The 18,049-nt window shown below is 34.2% G+C and overlaps 1 protein-coding gene across 1 annotated transcript in view; it reads right to left on the bottom strand.

Annotated features, from left to right (window-relative positions):
* KCND2 (potassium voltage-gated channel subfamily D member 2) overlaps positions 1-18,049 on the bottom strand; it is a 501,718-nt gene that overhangs the window by 473,141 nt on the left and 10,528 nt on the right. The window lies entirely within an intron of this gene.

Genomic DNA, 18,049 nt, shown 5'->3' with positions numbered 1-18,049 from the left:
TCACTAGCTACATGTAGGTAATGCCTATTGTACTAAGCAGAACGCAGAAGAGACTATTTCCACCATCACGGAATGTTCTACTGGACAGTGCTGGACGAGATTTTCACGTATTGACACGCTTTGAAAGAGCACCAATTTAGAAATTCAAAGTTAATGTTATTTACAATGACTTTTACTCAAAAAGTCAAACATAAAATTAAAAGAAAGTCTCTGAGGTATTTCAGTGATAGCATATGAGGCTTGAAAATCCATGAGAATTAATAGCCATTCATAAAACAGAAGTAGATTTTAACAGAAGGTAAACCTAACTGAAGTTTACATAAATATAAATGGTTTTGGCTCGGTGCCCGTAGCTCAGTGTACCAGGCACCGGCCACATACACCGAGGCTGGCGGGTTCAAGCCTGACCCAGGCCTGTTAAACAACAATGACAACTACAACCAAAAAATAGCTGGGCACTGTGGCACCTGTAGTCCCAGCTACTTGGGAGGCTGAGGCAAGAGAATTGCTTAAGCCGAGGAGTTTGAGGTTGCTGTGAGCTGTGATGCCACAGCATTCTACCGAGAGCAACATAGTAAGACTCTGTCTCAAAAAAAAAAAAAAAAGAAAGAAAAGAAAAAAGAAATGGTTTTTAAAATCAAGTTTATGAAAAATATGATAATGATGCTGAAAGGGTTTTTTATTTTTAATTTGATTTGAAAATGCCACCATAAAAGTACATCCAGTTAGGTCTTCCAAGTAATAAAAAGAGCAAAGGAATCATGTCTCCTTTCGTATCAAAATTGTGTCTTAAAAAAATAAAGAACTTAAATAATCCTTAGAAAATAATTGCTAAATGGATAAAAGGCTTAGGGTTTGGGCATTCTAGTTGTTTATTCTTGGCTTTTTAAAACTGATGCCTCATTTCCAGGTCTGGCTCAGGTTTCTTCCACCCCAGCCAACAGATCCAAAGACAATTTCAAATGTTTGACGCTTCATTTCTCTACACATTGGGAAAACCACTTCCTTCAGCAGCTACATATGTATAGTACAGCACTGCATTTAAAGTGTTCTTTCAATGCAATACCTAGCACCTCAAATAATTAGCATAGCAATGAAGAATTTAATCTTAGACTATTTTACTACAGATTACAAAGGCTTTCTCAAATAAACAATTAGTACTCCCATATGATCATACTATAAGCATATATTGAGTTTAGCCTTTTAAAAATGAAAGACACTGTGAAACTCATTATTAGCACTAAGTCTTTCTCAGGAGAATTATTTGAAATAGAAAATTCATTTTTATGAGATTAAATTGAAATAGAGATTTCCTCTCTCCATGGTGCTAGAAATTAAACTTAATGAGATCCAGCACTTTGAATCTTTGTGAAAATTTTATGACAAAAACCACCACTAGAAATATGACCTTAAACATGTCAGTTGGAAAAACATGACATGTAAAACAACATTTTCCGAAGTTGAAAGAATGTCAACCACAAATGCAGTACTTACATTTCTTTCTTTTTTCTTTTTTTTTTTGCTGTTTTTGGCTGGGGCCGGGTTTGAACCCGCCACTTCCGGTACATAGGGCCAGTGCCCTACTCCTTTGAGCCACAGGCACCGCGCTAAATTTCTTATATACTGCACGTGAATGCGATCCTGACCTTCCCAAACCGAGACTAAAAGACCACATATATAAATATTCCTGCAGTAAAAAGAGATATACTAACCTTTTCAATGCTGAAAACAGATTTAAATTTTTAATGCTATACATTAGAAAAGTACTCAAATTGTAGGTTATACTTAAGTATTCAGTGTTTACTTCAAAAATCTCCATTAACATTTGCTGTGGGACTCCAGCTTATCTGTGAGTCCTTTCTTGGGAAACAATTTATAGCCACGCAGTATTGTTAAGATCTCCCATGTCAAAATGACAAGACAGTACAGAGAGACTTAATAGTCAGACTGCCTGCATTGGAGCCTCAGCTTCCCCTACATTTGGACCATGAGTTTGTATTACTTTGTCTGCAAAGTAGTGAAAAAATCTGAACATCCAGGGGTATCCAACCTGTGGCCTGATGACTGCCTGCTTATTTTGTGAGGATGCTTTCTCTTATTTGTTGTACAGGATATCACAAAAGGGATACATGGACCTTTTTTGTTAATCAGTTTTGTTAGTGTTTGTGTATTTAATGTGTGGCCCTAGATGACTCTTATTTTTCCGATGTGCAACAGAAAAGGAAAAAGTTTGGACACCCCTGGAACTATAGAATCCATTACAAAGGTTAGTACGGTTGCTAGGATACAGTAAGTACTCAACACATGATACCTAATACTTATATTATTGCTGTAATAGTCTACCTACCCTTTTGTTTATTCTCTTTTGCCCATCTGGAATATTCTTCTCAACCTCCATCCCCATCCTTGTTGATAGCTCATCTTCACCCTTACATAGTATATTCAGGACTTACCATAAGCAAGCCTGTGAAATTTCTTTTCATTTTTTTTCTAATCAGCTTTTGTTCATATCTGTGTTTTTAATATGTGGCCCAAGACGCTCTTATTCTTCCAATGTGAGGCAGAAAAGAAAAAATGTTGGACAACTATAGACTCCATTACAAAGGTTAGTACTTGTTAGGACATAGTATGTATTACATACATAATACTAGAATAGGTGTCTCTCCCTGAGCTTCAGAATTTCCTGACATAACTTTATTACCACTCTCTTTGCCTGGTAACGTATAATGTGTGTGTGTGTGTGTGTGTGTGTGTGTGTGTGTGTGTGTGTGTGAGAGAGAGAGAGAGAGAGAGGCTACTCTATGGCATATTCTTTGAATGCAGAAAATATTCCTTATTAAGTTTTGTATCCTTAACACTTAGCAAGAACATGGCCCAGTGTAGGCACTCAAATATTTGCTGAATAAAGAAAAGACGAGAATCTTGATACTTTCTAATAGCTACTGAAACAGAACATTATAATATTCTTGCAGGCAAAGCTAAACTACACTGATGTTTTATTGAGTTTGCTCCTTGGCATCAATAGGAATTCTTACTACATATTGAAAATCATTATCTGCAAGTGAAGATAATCCCCCTTTATAAATATAATACTGTGTATTTTCATCAAAACTAACATAAAGCTCCACAAAAGAATGTATTCAATGCCCAGAATAGTAGAACAAATTAAGTGAGATACAGGTCCTGATCTTTAAAAGTTTGTAACATAGGAGAGAGTATAAGATATATAAACACAGATGCATGGCAAATACACTATATATATGATATATATATATGTGTGTGTGTGTCTCTCGTGTATGTATAGAAATATAGATAAGAAATGTAGACAAGGTAAATATACAATAACAGGATAAAGTGTTTACCTAACAAGTGTATTTTTCTTATAATCTTCATCATATTAATGATTTTTTTAAAATGCTCTCATTGTAACAATATTTTTTAATCCAGCCCTAACTATGTTCCATAAACTCTAAAACCATTCTAAGATGTCTGCTATAAACTATATGTCTGTTTTCTCTAAATTTTAGGTTATATACAAATTCTTTATGAACATGTATTTTGTAACCATAACTTTTTATCGTATATGACACTAATTATTATCAAATCTAGTAATTCTATAAATGAAAGATATTATAACAGTACAATTTCTAGAAAAGAATTAGGTTGTTAAAAAATGTTGTTTGTCCATTATCAAGGGTAAGCTGACATTATCAGACTTAATATACATAGTGGATGTCCATTATTGCTGACATGACCAAGAAGAAAGTCAGGTAAGAATCTAAAAATAACTTCTTATACTAAATATAATCACCATTACTAAAGTGGTAATATAGCAAATTCTCCCTGCCATAATAAAGATGTATTTTATCTAGTCCTTTTCCTTCTGTGATAAGACAAACAAGACTCCAAGTTCTATCCACCTATTCACTAAACTATTTTAAAATGGCTGTATTGAGAATTTATTTTTCATTGTTGAAAAGACTTAATTTAGGAATCTTCAACTTTGTAAATCACAAATGACCCTGTGGCTAGAATGCTTTATCGTGACTGTCTCTAAATGCACTTCAGGAGCAGCAGAGTTGGTTTTGTCATTGCTGGTCCTGACATACTTTGAACGAAGCCTGCTCTGTCGCATTTCCACCTCTAAACTGACAGTTGAGATTGCAACTACTAATTTTTAGACAACTATATAAAGTTCTGTGCCTATGTGTTTCTGCAGATAATGCACATTTTGGAGACAGAGCTAACATCAATCATTTCTGAGTCGCATTTGTTTACCTGTGAAATAGAGTTAACACCTATGTTATAGATTCGCATGTCACCAAAGAATGCATAAAGGCAGAGCTGTTATAATGCAGATTCTAGGTAATTTCTTATTAAATGAGAACTTCTGTGATGGCGATCATGATATAACAATGATAGTGAAGATAATGGCCATTTCATCCCTTCGAATGAATTTGATCAAACACAGAAAAACAAGGCGGCACCTGTGGCTCAAATGAGTAGGGCGCCGGCACCATATACCAGAGGTGGCTGGTTCAAACCCAGCCCTGGCCAAAAACTGAAAAAAATAAAATAAAAACAGAACAGGAAAGTTGTGCAGCTCTGACCCATGTCCTTTATCCCTCCCAATTATCTCAATAGGCTCATTTTTAATGAGCTTCCTAGAAAGTGAAGGGAAAATCTTCAGAAACCTGAACAAAACTTAGCATCTTGTCAAAGGGAACCAGAATAACCCATGGGGGCCAGAACAATTCAATTAGAATTTGCAGAATAGTACTCTCCCTTTTCTTTTCCCCTACTGAATTTTAAATGTTTGGTAGCACTGGGTAGATGCTTTCCGGTACAATGATCTGGAAGGAACACTTCCTCTGATGAGGAGACTCCTTTATAGCTTTCCCAGAAGAATACTGCTATTGTGTGTTTCATTTAATTTTGATAATATAATTAGACTAATTTAGACATTTGAGCCATGTAGCTAGGTAACACACAAATAATACATTTTTTTATTAACTCATAGAAGGAAATGTAATAATACTTTTTTAATATGGTAGAGTTTATCCTGAAGTAAGATAAATCAAAAGTATAAGGGAAAAAGAAAAAGGTTTTACAGCATTTCAAGTAAAAATAAAGGATAGGTTATTTTATCCCAAGATTGATACAAGTGAATGTGCTCAGGATCTATTCAGAGAGACACAGTGTTGGTGTCAGGGCAGGTGATGATTCCACTGTATTTTCTTCTAGTTAGATCAGTTCAGAGGACATGCGATAAACTTAATGAGGGGGTCAAGAAATCACATTATACAGCACAAGTCTGAATGGCTTAGGGAAGGAAGTTAACCTCAGCAAAGGAAAGCCTAAGGTGAAAAATGATAGCTTTTTCCAAGTACCACCCTGGAAAGAATGTGAACATGACATTTTCAGTTTAACCTCATAATAACTAATTAGAATAAATGGGTAAGGTTGGAATTGTATTTGTATCTTTTAGCTCATTTTTTTTTAAACTTCATAAAAATTTTGAGGTGTAGAAGGAAATGGGCTGTCCTAAGATTCTAATTACACAGTCTATTTGAAAAGTTTATAGAAGGTCATATAAACGTAGAGAATGGAGTAGAAAGAGAGATTTTAGTTTTTCAATTTTGGGGGTGTTTGTTTGTTTTGAGTTTGTTTTGTTGTTTTTGATTTGAGACAGTGTCTCACTCTGTTGCCCTGGGTAGAGAGCCATAGCGTCATAACAAACAGCAACCTCAAACTCCTAGGGTCAAGGGATCCTCTTGCCAGCCTCCCACATAGCTGGACTACAGGCATGAGCCATGAAGCCAGCTAATTTTGTATTTCTTTAGTAGAGATGGGGTCTTAGGCTGGTCTAGAATTCCTGAACTCTAGGTGAACTGCCTTCACCTCCCAAACTGCTAGAATTACAGGAATGAACCATCACACTCTACCAAAAGAGTGATGATTTAAATGGGCAGAAGTTTGAACTAGGTGGCCTGCAAGGAAACTTTCAGTCTCAAGATTATGAAATTCTATGAATATAAAAACTACCCATTTGAAGAATCTTACTTAAGATCTATGTATCTATGAAACACATCATTAAATCTATATAACATCATAAAATCGGATGATTTACTACACCAAGATGAAATCAAAAGGGATTTTTATTGTAAATGAAAGGAAGTTAATTAAGACAAAGAGAGCAAAGAAATTTTTGAAGTAATTGTTTCACTAAATTATAAGTAATCCTAGCACTCTGGGAAGCCAAGGTGGGTGATTGCCTGAGCTCGTGGTTCCAGACCAGTCTGAGCCAGAGTGAGACCCCATCTCTAAAAATAGCCAGGCATTGTGATGGGCGCCTGTAGTCCCAGCTACTTGGGAGGCTGAGGCAAGAGAATTTCTAAGCCCAAGAGTTGGAGGTTGCTGTGGGCTATGATGCCATAGCTCTCTAGGCAGGGTAGCAAAGTGAGACTCTGTCTCAAAAGAAAAAAAAAAACAAAAAAATGATAAATAATACTTAAAACAATTTGGATTAATTTCTTATCACAGAAATTTTTCTTTTGAAATATAACTAGAACATTTACAGTTAACTACGTATTTCAATGTAATTACCTATAAAATGTCAGACTTATAACAAATACGATTCATTCTGATAGAGTTCTCATAGGAGAGGTCTGACAATTAAGTTTGTAAACTTGCTGTTGTGTGCTTACATTGGCAGCATGGTAAAAACAATTAGGTAAGATTTTATAACCTTAGTATATCATGTGTCACAGCTGTGTTCGTGTTGACATGTGGCGGTGTCTTGATGAGTGGCATTAATCATTGTTGTTGGGAGTTTTTGTGTGTTCTATGATGACAGTGCTGATGGTCATTCCAGAAGAAGAGTTCCAAAACTGCTTTGAAAGGTGAGCAAGGTGCTGGCATTGGTGTATAGCTTCCCAAGGCAAGTACTTTGAAGGTGACCATAGTGATACTGAGCAATGAGGTATTTAGCACTCTTCCCAGGATAAGATTGCGATGTTAATTATCAGACCTTGTGATGTTCTCAATGGTAAGATTCCATTATTTGTCAATTTGTGTTGTCCATCATTGAAACTAAAACCGATAGAATCTTAAACCACCTGGGAAAAAAACACTGATTATTTATGTTTTAGCAAAGAGAGAGAGAGAGAACACATGTAGACAATGGTTCAAAATTTAGTTTACATGCATCCTAGCAATATATTCCCCATTTACTAGGACTGGACTAACAGAAGGAAAGGAGACTCTGATAGAAGAAAAATCATGATCAAATATCTTTGCAATTTCCTGTCTTCTGTCAACTCTAACTTGACCATAACAATTGATGGTTGACTTTTATTCTTTTAACTCAGGCTAGCAATTGGTCTTTGCAGAGCACTAAACAGCTCTTTACAAATTTTATATAATACAAATGTAAACATATTTTTCAACTACGTCCAGACTCTGTAGAATCAGCAACCAGTAAGAGCAAGAATTTGAAGTCATAGTTCTTTGTTTGAAAATCCCAGGTCTGCACACAACTTAATCTCTCCTACTGCTATGTTTATTTCATAGTGCTAAGTATAATGTCTGGCACATTGGAGTAGTCAGTAAATTGAATTAACTGAAATCTGGATTCTGTTTTTACTTGCTAAGTTTTGTATAAGATTGTGCATTTATTTTTCTGTATTTTTGAGCATCATGTTTGTTGCTGCTAAACAGTAGTGTTCGGGGTGTTCAATTATATACAACACTTATTTCATATGAATTCCACAGATTATTTGTCCATAATCATCTTAAAATGATGGTGAGAGACAGGTATAGATAACAATACTACAGAGATAAAGTAATGCCATGTCATATATCACACACTACTTGGAGGACTCATGTTAAGACCATAAAACAAGGTTCAAATATCATTGAATGCAATCTGTTCCATTTTCCTGATAGAATTATGTTTGTCTACCATCATAAATAAATTGAATTTTTATATACTCAAGATTTTTTTATTCTTTCATTTATTCCATGAACATGTATTGATCATTTATGATGGGAAAAACATATAAGACAAAAATACAAATAGAAGTACAGGAGGTTGCTGTGAGCTGTGTGATGCCATGGCACTCTACCAAGGGCCATAAAGTGAGACTCTGTCTCTACAAAAAAAAAAGAAGTACAAATATAATTTATAAATTAAGGGATTATTATTTATGCTATTATTTATGCTATATTTTATTCACGATAAAATCTGTAAGATTAAAAAATGGCAAATATGTCCATGTTTTTGTTCAATCAATATTCAACAGATATTTGAGTGCCAAATAAATCTACTAACTCTGCCCAGAATATACTCCGCTGACATTTTGCTTATGTCAGATAAGGAAATTCTCCTTCATACACCCCCCACCTATGACTGACAGCACTAATTGATCATGGCACCCATTCCTGGTGACTCTGGATATTCCTGAGAATTCTTCTCATCAGTCATGTCAAAAGCATACAAATAGACTTGGCATACAAGAATACGTGTGTGTGTGTGTGTGTGTGTGTGTGTGTGTGTGTGTGTGTTCCCAGTTACGTGTAGCTGTTAATGTATGGAATAATCAGAAATGTGTGAGCTATACAACATTCTACACCCAATGGATTTTCAATAGATTTGGAAATATCCTCCATATGGCCATTTCTTCTGCTGTTTGTCCATAAAAGCCCAGGGCATAACGTTTCCTGCTGACATAAATCTGGAAATTCTTATGTGAAGCTAAGAAGAATGGTCCAGGGCAGATACGTATAGCTATGAACCAACAGCACAGATAAGAGAGAAGCAGCACAGAAATGTAGGGGGTTTCTTTCAGTGGTTGAAGGGAATGAATAAATATTTGAAAAAAATAGTTTCATGGAAGAATGAATCAACATTTTAAAAAAGTTTCAAAATTCTAAAAGTTTATTTCACATATAATACTTTTAATGTATGTTGTGCTAAAGAGTTTACATCTGTGGACATTTATTTTCTGGATATAGATATTTGTGTGTCAGAGGATGTGTAGCTAAAGGAGAAGTAACTAGAAAGTGTTATAAGTGATATAAATTCCTAAAATTAAGTGGACTTTTAACTCTACAGTAAAAGGAAAAAAAAATCTTTATTCAGTGTCTATGATCCACAAAGCAATGTTCTCAGCATTGTTATAAAACCTGTGGGGGAAATTTCAACTAAAGTCTGAGGTTCTTTGAAAAGAGAACTTTGTCAGCAGGCATCTCAAACAGAATCAGGTTCTACAGAAAGCATTATAAAACATTAGATTCGTTTTTCTTATTTAGTTCCTAGGGATACTACAAATAAACAGAAATACAATATGAACTAATAAACAACTTATTAAAATTTAATTATATGTGTACCTCTTAAGTGAAACAGATTTGTCTACATCAACTAAAATAAAGATGAACAAGAATCCTAGATCAAATCAGAATAGATCTCAAAGTAACAGTTGGAAGCCATTTTGTTTTTAATATTTCAGATTTAAATTGCAGGTTAGAACTTTCAAACATGGTCATGCAGTATTTGGCTGATGTTTTTGTCTGGCCTAAGGTGCAGGGAAAGGACAGCTGCTCTTCTTGGCAAAAGCACTGATCTTTTCTGCAGAAGAATAAGAGGACTTGTTTATTTTGTGGGTTAAAGCTTAAGTCTTTGCCAGAAGAATAAGGTGCTCCTATTGGATAACTAATCAGGGACATGAGATTAAGTACTTGAACTTTTTGTTGAACCTTCTCTGATATTCTCCCATAAAAGCTTCATATATCAAATCTCAGATGTTTCTCAGACACTCTCCTTCTCCTTTTTTTTTTTTTAACTTTAGGTTCTTTTTTTATTACCTAAAAGTGTTTTCTGGATTTTTTTGCTAGCTGTGGCTATTTGAACTTAAACATGTTTTTAGTGGCCCCTTTGTGTTTCTTGCCTTCCACGGTTTTGGTGTCACATCAGGGTAGATGTAATGGAGTCACCCAAGTTGTGCATCAATGCCAGCATTTAGTCAGTCCATCCACCAGCCCATCTGCTTCTTAGGGAAGCTGGAAAAGAGCCATCCCGCTAGGAAAGTATTTGTTCTCAGAGGGAGAAGAAAAAGTAGAACCATTGAGTTAATGGAGCTCCTTGATGAGGAAATCTCTGGGATTGTGGTAGTAGTTGGAAGAGTAACCACAAGGGCATGCATTATTTGTGTATCTATGGACGGCTTAGAAAAGATAACTATCTTTTTGATCTTGGACTTTACAGTGAAGCTGTGAAAATTACCCATTAATTCCCTCAATGTTTTCCTTTAGAGGTTGTGCAGTTTATCTGACCTTGATGTATTTTTTTATAATTGCTAATGAGCAACATTAAAGACTCAAGGGAGGTCCTTCTTCTTTGAGGGAGAGATTTCTATGATTCCTAATATTTAATTTCCTCTTTTTAAATCATTATTTACCTAACTTTAGAACACAAAATCTACAGTTTCTGATGAACTGGTATTTTGACAGTTTTCACCTAAGTCCTTAGAATTTCTTCTCCAAAACAGATACAAGAACACAGCAATTGTCTGAGTTTAGGTTTACATGTTTTTAAATAAAAATTAAAACAGTACATACCAAAAAAAACATGTTTTTAATGGAGTGATCTTATTTTGATTTCATTTTACTTGGTTCCATTTCTTTTGAGTAATTATTTAACTTATTTGCATTCATACCTCCTATTAATGGGAATCACATGTAGCAAAACAATCAGTGGATAATAGCATGAAAAATATGTCCACAGAGTGGTGCTCACTGCAGAACAGGGGCCCAATAAATGCATGCTCTTTTCCTTGTTCCAGTTCCCTTTCACCTCTCCCTCTCTCTTTCCTTCCCCTCTTCTCCTCTCCCCAACTCTCCCTCTGTTTTTCTTTCTCTTCCCTTCTTTTCTCTCTCTTCCCTTTCCTTTCTCCACATATACCCCATTCAGGAAGAGAGGCATCACATAGTGCTTACAATATTCCCTTCCCTATTTATCTGACTTGGATAAAGCTATGTGATCTAACTAACCTCACTTCAAATTGAGATTTCGAAACATCATGCCAGGTATGATGTAATATTTGGGTGTGCATAAGATTATATTTACTAGATGCATCATACCTTTTGACTATAGCTTTCCCTTTTATTAGCAAACCTGATGTTCAAAAATCCTGAAACCACAGCTAATCAGACAGCATCCTCCAATGAAGAAAATGAGTTTAAATTTCTGGACCTATTAATCTACAATCAGCCTTTCACAAAACAGTTCTTCTTGCACCTGGACATCATGAAAAAAAGGTTTATTTTATACTTCCATAAATCTGTAGCTGGAGAGAACATGAAGTCCTTTTGGAAGGCTGACATCCATGAAAAGCCTATTAAAAATCTCAACATCAAATCAGCATTCAGCGGAGTTTTACAGAAAACTTCCCTTATTCTCAATGATAATCTAAGAAACAACCAGTAATTAGTTTCTAGCTTTAGGTCCTACATATGTTATCCATTACATGTGATTAAAAATTTTCTTTGGACAATAATTCCTTTCAAATCCACTTTCTGCTTTTGAAAAGAAAAAAAAAACAGTAAAAGAAAAAAGCCCAAAATTTACCATAAGAAATTCTAATCTCATGATATTTATTGTGTCTATATACTTTGTGGTATTTTATTTTTCATAAGCACCTTGCTTTCTAAGAGGCTTCTTCAATCTAACTAATGTTCTTCATTTTCACTGTGGTCCATTGGTCCATTATCTGTGTCACCATTAAAAATAGTTCAGTCCACCTATTCCGGACCATGATAGGAAATCAGTAATTTTAAGATCTCCCAAGCTTAAATTCCCAAGTGGAAGCTGTAGCACTTTCTTTAGGGCTGTTGGTCCCCAGAAGACTAGGACTAATGGTTGTTGTAACCATTAACCATGAAACTTAATCCTAAACACATGATAGGGTATGGATTTTACAATAAGGTATCAGTTTATTTTCTTTTTCTTTTTTTTTTTTGTAGAGACAGAATCTCACTTTTATGGCCCTCAGTAGAGTGCCGTGGCCTCACACAGCTCACAGCAACCTCCAACACCTGGGCTTAAGCGATTCTCTTGCCTCAGCCTCCTGAGTAGCTGGGACTACAGGCGCCCGCCACAACGCCCGGCTATTTTTTGGTTGCAGTTTGGCCGGGGCCGGGTTTGAACCCGTCACCCTCGGTATATGGGGCCAGCGCCTTACCGACTGAGCCACATGCGCCGCCCGGTATCGGTTTATTTTCTATATTTAAGACTTCAGATTTTCTATCCATGTTTAATAAATAAAACTGAAAACTAGCATTTTACCTCCTTTTTCTAGATTATAGCTTTAAATGCCTTATTTTTACCTTTTTTCAAACTTCCCCAGCTCAAGTCAATATAAAATGATAATATTAGAGATTTTGTGAACACGCATTTTCCAGATCAGTGGTTCCAGAACCACAGATTTGATGTGAGAAGTGAAAATAATGAGGTCCTAGTCTCACCTCCAGAGACTAAATTGTTTTAGGTGAAACCCCAGCACATCTATTTTTAATAAGTACCTCAGATGATCTGAATCCTGGTGGTCCTTAATCCTACACTAAGAAACACCACTCTCGATTTGCTAAACTCTATAATCTCTCAATTTTGAGAAGGTATGATCAATTTATTTGTATTTCCTATTACATCTTTATATTCTAACAATATTATTACTTTTCTTGACAAAAATTCATGTGATATGACCAAATCGGAAAGAGTTTTAAATATTTTGTGAAACCAATGGTGCAGCTATAGTTCACTGTGTTGGTAAATAACCTGTTTATAAAGATCTATATTACTGGGCCAGGTGTGGTGGTTCACACCTATAATCCATTGTTGGAGGCCAAAGGGGTAGGATCACTTGATATCAGGAGTTCATGACCAGCCCAAGTAAGAGTAAGACCCTGTTTCTACTAAAAAATAAAAAAAATAAAAAAAAAAATCCAGCTGGGCATGGTACTCCTAGCTACTCAGGAGATTGAGGCAGGAGAATCACCTGATCCCAGGAGTTTGAAGTTGCTGAGAGATAGATTGACACTAAAGCACTCTAGCCTGGGCAATTGAGTGAAGTCTTAAGAAAAAAAAAAAAAAAAAGGAAGGGAGGGAAGAAGAGAGGGAAAAGAAAATAAAAAATTAGAAAAAAAAATTTGCAATCAAAAAAATGTCATGAAGGCTATGTTAACCAGTTCAATGAAAATATTTCAAATTGTATATAAAACCAGCACATTGTACCCCATGACTGCATTAATGTACACAGCTATGATTTAATTTAAAAAATTTGCAATCTACATCACAAATTTCTCTTAGACTTTACTGTAAAAAAAAAAACAAAACTCTTTATGAAATAAAACATCCTCTTTCCTTTCTTTGGCTGCCAGGAAATTCAGAGATTATTTTATGCTCAGTAATACTTTATTAAACATCATCTATTAAATACGTTATATGTTATAAATAAGTTGTGTTCTCCATCATTTTTCCTTCATCTTTAATACCTGGCATTGCTTATTTAATCATTTTGGTTTATTTGACAGTAAACTGTTTCAAATCTTTGAAATGGGCACTGTAAAACATAATGAAGGAACACTTACATACATAATTTTAAAGCAAGTTTGTCAGAGACATAGAATTTTTATAATTTGTAACCCAAATATATTAAATGCTGACATTTCAACCTAAAAAAAGCTTTGTATGGTGACTCAAAATTCCCATTTCTAACTGGGAAATGCCTCTTGATTTATGGTATGTCATCAATCAAGAACTCTTCACAATCAGTTACTGTTTACTGGTATGACCCACTGCAGAGTTTTTCATATGGAAGAGAAATATGTACTATCTTTGACACTGTATTTTATAATATATGTTCAATAATAACAATATAATAACAACTCCTCTGATAGAACCTATGTGCAAAGTAATGTTCAAATAATTAACATATTTACATTTGATTTTCATAAAAATCTTAACCTATTTTTAATCTTAGGCAAAACAGAGTTTAAGTAACTTGATCAACATCCTTGTGCTGGCATATTGGAGAGCTGATATTTAAATCTAGGCAGTCTCTTAATTTATTACCCTATTTATGTACGATATTTTTGAGCAAATTATCAAAGAATTATTTTAGGAGAAGGGATAGATAATTTTAAATAATATCTGATAAGCTTTTCATAGAGAAAAATATAAAGCAAAAAGGCCCCAAGTCTTACCAGTGAGCCCTCCTTTAACAGAAGTTTTATAGGCTAATGTTAAAAAAACACAAAATATAAAATACAAAATTTCGAACGGTTTTTCACTCATGCCTATCATCATCAACAGTTTATTTTGCAATTTTCCACAAAAATAAGGAAAGCATGCATGTGTGTGTGCGTATGTGTGTATAAACATATATACGTGTAAGTAATATTTATTTACATACCTACACATTTTGTATTGATGTACATTTGTGACTGTGTTTTCTAATATGTATATTTGAATGTACATTACACATTCACACATATTTTAATAACCTTCAAACAATATGTGCAGATCCAAAATTTGGGCACCGAATAATGTGAAAAATAATGAGGACTGTTGAGTGGTCTGTAAAGTGATTTCTTAAATCTATTCAGAGTTTGGCTTAAAATAGTGTATTTCAGAACATATTGCCAACATTTGCAATTTGACTGAAAAAAATGTCTCCCTCTAACTTCTTTTAAAATAAAACAATCTTCCTTTTCATTTCGTTGCTTATGCATGCATTTGGACTCTTTCTGTGAAAATAATAAAGTTCTTTTCAAAAAGTTGACAGGCACTTTCCTTATCACTAATCGAGGACCATGCCAACCCCGAGTCAAGTGTCCTATTTCCATAAAAAAGAGTTTGTAGCCTTTTTCTAAATTACATTCTTTTTCCTTGTAATAGGACATTGACTGTGTTATATTCTGACATTTTGTATTATCAAATTCATGAAATTTTAAGCCAAAAGCAGAAATGCTGTATTACTGAAGAAAAACAGACAACAGATGAACATGCGTACACTCCACATTCATTCAAACTAACGGCCATTTATTACAAGCCTGAAAAAATTGTGAAAGATCAAAAATAATACTCATTTTAAGAATTTACTGAAACTGAAGTAATTCCCTTTTGACATTTATCCTTACATCCTATTTCGCAGTGATGGATCCCTTTCTGAATGCCTATGAGATGTTTTCAAATTAGCCCATTTTTTCTAACTATAGCAATGTTCTGATAAAGTAGACAATATTACTGGAAAGAATGTGAGCATTTTCTTGCCTGTATATCTTTGCAAATATATATATAACATTTAAAACATATAACAAATTATCAAAAAAATTGAATATACATTACAATATTCATTCTTAATTTCACAAGAATAAGTAAATCAAAGCCTTAAGAATTATTTTTAAGTTTGATGTTTCCTATTATTAGCTTGTATAGGTTTACCCTTGAATACAACACAGTTGACACTAATAAAATAGTTCACATTGTGAAAATATGAATGCAGCATTTATCAGAGTTAATATATTTTCAGGCTGAAAAAGTAAAGAGTTCAAATACAGGGCAGCGCCTGTGGCTCAACGGAGTAGGGCGCTGGCCCCATATGCCGGAGGTGGCGGGTTCTAAACCCAGCCCTGGCCAAAAACTGCAAAAAAAAAAAAAAAAAAAAAGAGTTCAAATACAAATCATGGAGTTTAATAAAATACAAGTTATAGTTGCTACACTTACATTTATTTCTCATCTCGAAAAGATCAAAGCAATAGCATGAGAGCAATATTCTTAATTTCTTATCACAACATGAATTTGTTTATCTATATTACTAGTTAATAGTCTCCCATTAGATTAAAATTATGTATTAAGTGTGAATCATTACCAGAATTTTAATTATATTATGGGGAAACTTTTAGACTTACATACACACTATGAAGTATTATTGTTTTGATATGTTTTTAGTATTTTCTTTGATTATGGAGATAAGTGTAAAGCAGAGAAAGAAACATTGGGGGAGAAATAACATTCCAGAATACTGTGCTGTATAAAACATTAGACTATAAGTGATCCCCCTGAAATCTAGCTTAGGTTCTTCCCCTAACTTATTCTGAATTTTATATAAAGTTCATGACTACATATCAATTCAATTTCTTCTACTAAGTTTTCATATATCTTCTGTAAGTGTCTTCAAGTTTGAATTGAGAAGTTATACAAAATGATATCTAATGAGCCCTATACGTCAAAATTCCAAGATTCTAGTACAGAAAACAGAAAATCAAACTCTAGGGAACATCTACACGGCTCGTTCTTTTATGATGCAAAATGTGTCTAAAGTACAGTACTTGTAGATTGATTTAATTTAAGAAGTATACAATACTGCGTGCTTATTTTTCATTCCAAAAACACCACTTTGGTGAGAAATGGAAATATTTTTATAAGTTTCAAAGTGCTATCTACAACATATGCTTAAGAATTTCCTTTTCCCAAAATGCATTAAGAGGATATAGGGTTAGATGCCTTAAAATTTCTGTAGCATGATGAAAGTAAACTGATTTCTCATTCAAAGCAGACAAATAAGAGTAATTAGGAGAGTGTAACTATTATTTTCCAGTTTTATTACATGCAAAGGACAGGGAATTCCAGGATGTTTTCCTTTGCAATGCTCCTCATGAATCCTAGCTTGCTTAATCAGGGAACAAACCTATGGAGGGAACTTCTGGGAAGGATGCAGAATCATCTGGAGGGGAGATGTTTTCATGGAAACAGCAGGCCAAAGTAAGAAGACACAGGGGATTCTTTTATATTCAGGAATTATTTTTTCACTTTTTTTTTTGAGACAGTGTCTTCTTTTGTTGCCTGCATACAAGTGCCATGGCACGAACATAGCTGACTGTAGTCTCAATCTGTTCTCCTAAACCCATCCCCCCAATTATCCATTCCTGATTATGTTTCATTCTCTACATCATGATTATTAAAATACTGACTCTGCAAGTTTTCAATATATATCTTCTGTATGCATAGTCCCAATTTGATTTATTGAAAATGCACATCTTATGGAAATTATCATAGATTTGAAGACGCATAAGCTTTCTTTCTTTCAAACTCACAAAAATTACAAAACACTTTGAGAGGATATAAATATGTACCTACTACAACGTGAAAAAGGGGAAAAAAAGGAGAATAAAATGAAAGAAAATCCTTTAAATAGAATTCCAATTTATATGCTATTGTTGACACTAATATTAGAATTGACAGTTCTAAGTATGCAAATCTATATTCAAAATAAATAATTATCCACAGTCAGTTCCCAAACACCTCCATTATGTATGGAGCACCAGATTTTATTCTTTTCAGCTAAAAGGTAGAATTCACTTTTTAATTTGAATTGGTTTTATTTTTGTTAGGGAGGAATAATTTAATTATATATTATAAAATATTTCATTTTTGTACAATCTCATGAATAATTTGATATAAATTTTAAGCTAACGTTAAGTATAACAAATCTAATGAAGGATGAAAATTTATATGTGGTAACGAAGCTAACTTTAACATGACCATTTAAAAATGTTTTACATGTTTGCTGCTTTGAATATGGAAATTCATATCCCACCCCTACCATGTTCACAGATCTTTAATGTAGACTTTTCATCCTGAATAAAAACAGAAGTCTTTACTAGGACTTGGAATGTCTCACATCATTTCTTCCTAATTTCCTCTCAAATTTCATTTGCCACTAAGCCCCTTCTTCCTTTGGGACATTAGGTGGAATACACCAAACTTTCTCCCACCCTGAAGACTATATTTCTTTTCTTTCTTTCACCAAAGTTCTTCATTCATACATCATTTCAATTACCATCAGCTCAAAGGCCACTCCCTTGGAAAGGTCTTGTCTATGCCCTATCCCACATAGCTTCTTACTCAGATTTACCCATTTCTACCTGGCATCATATGTATATTTAAACATTCATTTTCTGCTTCTCCCACTATTATAGTTCTCCATGGTTC

Source organism: Nycticebus coucang, chromosome 11 (assembly GCF_027406575.1).
Source record: "Nycticebus coucang isolate mNycCou1 chromosome 11, mNycCou1.pri, whole genome shotgun sequence".
NCBI classification, from domain to species: Eukaryota; Metazoa; Chordata; class Mammalia; order Primates; family Lorisidae; genus Nycticebus; species Nycticebus coucang.
Note: the sequence above shows the minus strand (reverse complement) of the source record. Positions and strands in the feature narration are given on the sequence as shown.